The sequence below is a fragment of the Anguilla rostrata genome, chromosome 5, assembly GCF_018555375.3.
Source record: "Anguilla rostrata isolate EN2019 chromosome 5, ASM1855537v3, whole genome shotgun sequence".
In the NCBI taxonomy this organism is placed as follows: domain Eukaryota; kingdom Metazoa; phylum Chordata; class Actinopteri; order Anguilliformes; family Anguillidae; genus Anguilla; species Anguilla rostrata.
Window position 1 is genome coordinate 39,088,265 of NC_057937.1, and position 6,000 is coordinate 39,094,264.

The window sequence follows — 6,000 nt, forward strand, 5'->3', positions numbered from 1 at the left end:
CTTGGCAAACTTGCCACTGAAGAAAAGTAATTCCAAGGTTGGCTCTAGTTTGTGAAAGCCCTGTTGGCTTGTCCTTTTGCTTTGCGGCATCAAGACTTCTTAGCATCTGCCATTGCAGCAAACTAGCAACAAACACTTCATTGGAATCTGATCCAAAACCACAGGCACTGTAGCCAGGCTCACCCCTCCCAAAACAGGAAAGAGTGCCATGCTCAGAAATGTCCCTAACACATTTTTGAATTACAAATACAGGTAGAAGGTGCACAAATTTGGCTAGAGTATGTAAAGACTCCAGATTGCCAGTGCATCATAGATATGCCTTAGCACAGTTATTTTATAATATTTTCAAATAAAAAATCCTGAAGAGTATGCCTTAAAGGAATGCTAAAGTTTTGCTGTTAAAAGGTAATAAAATATTTGTAAACTTTTTAAAATGACTGGCCAAATACTTGCCTTACTATTATTTTCAACAATAAAACAAATTAATACGCCACTGTTCAAAATGACTTGATCATTTATTTTTATGTCCACAGCATAATACATTAAGGGAAAGCTGGTACTTCATTTTTAAATCTTAAATTTGTTCATGACAACCAATTATTTGGCTTCCCACTGCCAGCTGTATACTGTATATGACTTGCTGAAGTGTTCCTGTAACCTTGAGCTTGCTATTCTCTGTCAGCCCTGGTTTACCGCTCAACTTTGTCATTGTTAGCAACACAACATGTCAGCATCAACTGAGCTGAGTGTAATTACTCTGGAAAGGGGATGTTATCTGGCACTGTAACTGCTGCATCAGCAATCAAGCTGAATCAGTTTTGAAAATGTACAAGGCAAGCGGTGAGTTAGTGGTACCAAATACAACGATTGCTGCAGATGCCCCCGCATCACATGCCACAATGTTAATTTGAAGCCCTTGATCCTAATGGAAGTAGTCATTAAAATGCCTCACCCTCCTTACTTTTATGAAAATAAAAAGAATTGTTCTCAAAAAAAACCTCATCCTGAACTGAAAATGGCAAGCAGGGAACACAGCAACTGGCAGAGATGTCCAAGTTCTTGTGCTGGTAATGAAAACATCTAAATCACACGGTGCATTCTGGCCTTCTCCATAAGAGCCTTCCTTTTCTGTACGCCTCAAGGAAATGCTGTGTTAATTCAACATTCTCCCATATGGCAATGTACAATTTAAATTGTTCTAGAGAAAACTGAATGAGGGGGAATAAATGGAAATTAGCAAAATGTAAATTCCACACAAACATTGGGAAGTTTTTTTTTTTTTCACACAGAGAGTAGTCACTGTGTGGAACAGCTTCCCAGGTCATGTAGTAGAGGCAGAAACTCTACTATTAAAGACTAGGCTTTATACAGTGCTATATGCTATCTAGTTTGCAGGTAAATGGTGAGCATTAGGTACCCTGAGTGGTAGGAAAATGTCAAGCATTGTTAGACTTAATGGCCTGTTCTTGTCGTTATGTTATGTTATAACCATTGGTCTTCTCTGACGGTGTGGTATACTATGTCTAAAATTAGCTGGAATCCAATAGACATCCATTCCTATCAGTCCAAGTAGAAGAAGGCACATATTGTTGCCAATAATCCTAGCTGAGTGCTTTCTTGATATGGCCGGACTTCATAACGCTTTGCTATATGACTGCATGCTCTATACTATACATGTACAGAGTCTTTCATTTTTCATTTGTAAATTTAGTAAATGTGTAAACAAGTGAACCACTCATAATGTTACAGCGTAACACGGTACAGTATAGGAATGGTACACGTTTCCACCCCTACATAGAAAATAATCACTTATAGCACTAGAATTGAGGTATCCTCTCCAACAGAAGATTGTGCCAGGCTTCCCATGCTCTTTATTTAGGCTTCATGTGAACAGGTGAGTAGTTCAGTGCACAGTATCTACTCACACAAGCATGACATGCCGTGCATGTCACATACTAATTAAATGCTTACAGTACATCATATGCTTACATCATATCAGCAACTAAACCATTTAAATCAATGCAAACAGAAACTATATGCAGACTGAATATGCTCATGTGCATTGTACTATTCTACTCTGAAGAAACAACCAAGATCAGGCTTATTTGCAACCTCACCAAGATGTTCTGTGAAGATGAAAGGTTGCTACTATAAGTTGGACTCAAGTCACTACCAAAGAGAGAAAGCTGCATATTTTACAGTAGTTTAATTAGAATAAAACTAAGACACATAATGGGTGTCACACAAGGCTTCATCATGGAAAACCGGGTAGCTTCTCTATGCTGGTGACATATACTGTATTGTGTCAACAAGGGCTGCACGATATACGTTTTCTTTTTTTTTTTTGGTCACATGAATTTCCACAATAAACACATTGCGAAGGGCTGCGATATCAGAATTACTAACATAATCTATGGCAATCTCACTCCACAATCCAAGCTTTTTTCTCCGCAATCCAATCATCCATCCATTCATCCATTATCTATAACCGCTTATCCTGAGCAGGGTCGTGGGGCGTGCTGGAGCCTCTTTTCCTTGTTTACCATAGTAGGGATCTAATTGGATGATTATGCTCATCTGGGTTATCACCCCAGACCTGTTCATCTTGGGTGATGCTACCATATATCCCAAGGACAACATAGCTCTGGGAATCATTAATTTGCACAATTCCTTCTGCCATGACAAGGCAACGATCCAGGAAAGGCTCTTGCTCTATACAGGGCTGTTGCTCTTTTTACCCTAACTACACTATCTGACCAATATAATCTGGACTCCTCTTGGTCTGGGGCTGTTTTCCGTGATTTGGTCTAGGCTCCCTAGTTCCAGTGAAGGCAAATCTTAATGCTACAGCATACAATCACATTCTACACTATTCTGTGCTTCCCCAACAGTTTGGGGAAGACCCTTTCCTGTTTTAGCAAGACAGTGCCCCTTGGCACACAGCAGGTTCCATATAGAAATGGTTTTGTTGAGAGCAGTGTGGAAGAACTTGTCTGACCTGCACAGAGTCCTAACCTCAACCATATCCAACACCTTTGGGATCAATTGGAAAGCCAACTGGAAGCATAATTGCCCAATCAGTGCCCAACTTCACTATTGCTCTTCTGGCTGAATGGAAGAAAATCCTTGCAGTAATGCTCCAACATCTAGTATAAAGCCTTCCCGTAAGAGTGGAGGTTGTTATACCAGCAAAGGGTGGACCAACTCCATGAAGCCGAGGTCCCTGCCCCTGTCCTCTCCCTGGTTGACCCCACAAAACCCTTCGTCCTGGACACCGATACAAACAACATAGACCTTGGAGCAGTCCGGTCACAGCTGACTGAACAGGGGATGATGGTAGTCACCTACTTCAGCCAGTCGCTGAGCAAGTAAGAATGCAATTACTGTGTGAAGAGGAAGGAGCTGCTGACCTGGGAGCACTTCCCTGGTGGAGGGACTCGGCATAAATGCAACTACGACACCCACTGCACCAGCTGTGTGTTCTAGCTAGCGAACAAGGTATAGATCCATAATCCCAGCTGGAAAAGGGCTGGTCACTTAAACTGGAGGGCCCCAGCACTGTGCTGCAGTGCATATCTGATGTATTGTTATGAGGTCCAGCTCCAGCTCTGACAGCGGGTTGTGGTACTCCGCAGTGCCTCACCCTCTACCAGAGGGCCCTTCTTGCCCATGATTCCAGGGAGCCATCACTGCTCTCAAGCCCCAGCCAGCAATCGCTGTTCTCAAGTGCTAGCCATCCCTCGCAGCTGATTTATTCCATCAATCAATGAGTCCAAGTGCATGGAACTTGCCCAACACAAACCAAAAACTCAAAAATGCATGTCTTGTAAGCATATTCAGTCAAATTTTATTTGGCCCCTGGAGTAATGTGTTCTGCGATTGATAAGTTGTGTGAGCACATTTCAGTGTCTGTTTAGGATCCATCTATTTGCGTTTAAGGCGTACATTAGCAGTTCTTCAGTGTGTATTGCCCATTAAGCCTAATCAGGATTCATTTAGTCGTTTTTCTCACTGACTAGTTTCTTTATTATTATTTTGGGTGAAGCCTATTTAATTCTGGAAAATGACCACTTTAAAATACTGAGCAACAACCTGAGTGAAAATTGAGAAAAATGAAATAAAGCATGACTGATTGATGGATTGATCTACTGGCAAGTCCAAGGCAAATGGTCAGTTAGTCAGAATAGACAAATGCCTACCATTATCAGATCCACAATCTGCATCCTGCAAATTCTGAACATGTCCACTCCCTTCACAGTGAAGTGGTTTGTAGGTAGTAGCTGTGAACACTGAGAGCCATGATAGTTTCAACACACATCCTGTCCAAGCGGTTTTTCTTGTGGTGTTTGTAAACAGCACTCTTCAATTAGCCCCAAGTCTCTGGGCTACCAACACACCACCTTCTATCACTCCAGCCACATGGCCAATGAAGCAAACTCCAGATATTTTTTCTTCTTCTTACGTAACACTGACAGGAGACTATAACATACTATGCTACAATCTTCATATAATTTCATGTTATTGTAATCAACTGTGTTCATCTTAGAGCATGCATTTCTGGACATGGAGAGATGGTTACGCTTCAAGAAAATATTTATGTAGCCAGAGCTTAGAATTACAGGGTTCTGTCTGAAGATAATATAATTCGGGGCATACATACAGAACTTCACGTCCCTTAAAAAGTCATTTCAGGGGTTTGAACAATCTTATAGCAAAAAGATTAAACCAAGATCGTTGAACAGTTCCTAACCCATTTTTTACAAAACGTCAAAAAGAACGCTATTCTGACCTCTCCATGTGTGGAACTGTTCCACAGGTAGAAATGCAATTAAACTGATGATGCACCTCTTCAAATCCACCTGTTCGCCATGCTAATCACTCATCGTCAAGCATACTATGAACAGCCCAAAAAGTAAACATGCTGTACTGTACATCGAACTTTCAAATACTAGAAAGATACCGGCATACGTAAACCGGCATATGTAAACAGACTGGATTTCTTTCTGTTTAAGAAAACAAGAAACATTTAATTTGTATGAGAAATGTTATCTAATCAAATACGCAAAAGACACCGTGGCGTGAGGTCGCAAAGGTATAGGCTAGAGTGAGACGTATGCGAAGTATCATTATCACCAAACCACAAACAACTAAAACTGTACACCAAATTAAAATGTATTTCAGATCATTTTACAAAAACTAATCAAACAAAATTTTCACTTACCTTATAATTAAAACTCACGTTTGCTGTCTTCCAGTTCTCCAATTGTAAAATACCAGAACAGACAAGCAACTTTAAATTAAAACCGTTTTATTTACTTCTACGTGTGCACTCTCTCACGGAGACGGCGTTTGGACACTTCGCTGTATGAGAGTCATTGCACTGTACGCTATTGCACTGTACGCTATGTTACTGTCGCCATACTCCAATTCTTAAGTCTTCCAATCACCTGTCATGTGATTCCAGAGGCGTGCCGGGGTATACTCTGTGTACTATATTCGCTTCTTCCTCGATAGAACTATGCAGCTTTCACATCAAGGATCAGGGATTGGGTTGTCTGAATAAAAGGACAAATTTGAGAATTCCAACAATTTCACAAAAATGTTACACTGTCATTTTGTAAAAACAAATATATATAGTTGAACATCAAAAATTACTTTTTTTTCAAATGATATTTGTCTCAGATATGAATTATAATGTATTACGTTGCCTGAAATATGTATTCGCAATGATAAATCCTAATACGGTGAGCTTTTATAAAAATTGTTTCGATAGAATTGCCTAAGCGTCGAATGATGTGCGTTGATGTGAACTGGCAAAATTAGCGGGCCAGCGCAAAAGCCACAGTGCCATCTGGCGAGTGTGCAAAATAAAAAATAAAAAAGTCTAATGCTGGTCTTTACGTGGTACGCTTGCTGCAGCTCACAGAATTGCGGTCACCCACCAGCCACCAGCCCAGCTTCCCACCTGTTGTTTGGTTCTGCTTGCAGGTACTGGGGTTT

At 40.7% G+C, this 6,000-nt stretch overlaps 1 protein-coding gene across 5 annotated transcripts in view; it reads right to left on the minus strand.

Annotated features, from left to right (window-relative positions):
* Nucleotides 1-5,402, minus strand: part of ppfibp2a (PPFIA binding protein 2a) — a 51,921-nt gene extending 46,519 nt beyond the window's left edge. For 2 of the 5 annotated variants that reach the window (XM_064336146.1, XM_064336142.1), the window contains exon 1: nucleotides 5,222-5,402. The gene's annotated coding sequence lies outside the window, so the exon portion shown is untranslated. The remainder of the gene's footprint in view (nucleotides 1-5,221) is intronic. The other 3 variants (XM_064336143.1, XM_064336145.1, XM_064336144.1) reach the window with 3 other exon arrangements.
* Between the last annotated feature and the right edge of the window lie 598 nt (nucleotides 5,403-6,000).